Source organism: Apaloderma vittatum, unplaced genomic scaffold (assembly GCF_000703405.1).
Source record: "Apaloderma vittatum isolate BGI_N311 unplaced genomic scaffold, ASM70340v1 scaffold33653, whole genome shotgun sequence".
In the NCBI taxonomy this organism is placed as follows: Eukaryota; Metazoa; Chordata; class Aves; order Trogoniformes; family Trogonidae; genus Apaloderma; species Apaloderma vittatum.
This window is the reverse complement of record NW_009706972.1, coordinates 4,751-5,150: the sequence shown is the minus strand read 5'-3', so window position 1 is coordinate 5,150 and position 400 is coordinate 4,751.

The window sequence follows — 400 nt, the reverse complement described above, 5'->3', positions numbered from 1 at the left end:
GGCTTAATCCGGTGAGCAAGATGCGGTGTCCTCTCCACCAGCCTCTGCAGCTCGGTGGCAAATGGCCCTGTTGAAGATGAGGAGGGGGAGGAAGGACAGGAAAAAGTCTTTCCTCAGATCATTTATCAGTCCCAATTTGTTTCCCCGCGGGTGTGCCTCTGCTGAACACCCATGGCCAGGGTAAGACTGTGGCTGGAGAACCAGGGGGGAGTTAAATCGTGATGGGGACATCCTGGTAGCCCTCAGGACTGCTGTGGGGACAAGCAGACGGGTGGCAGCGGCCACTGAGCACCTCGTCCCCAGCACCTGCTGACCCCGGGGTTCCTCTGGCTCTGGCTGGCGTGCCAGTTCACCCGGCTGCCGTGGGTTCCCCCCGAGCGGTTGCCGCGCGCAGCGGCTC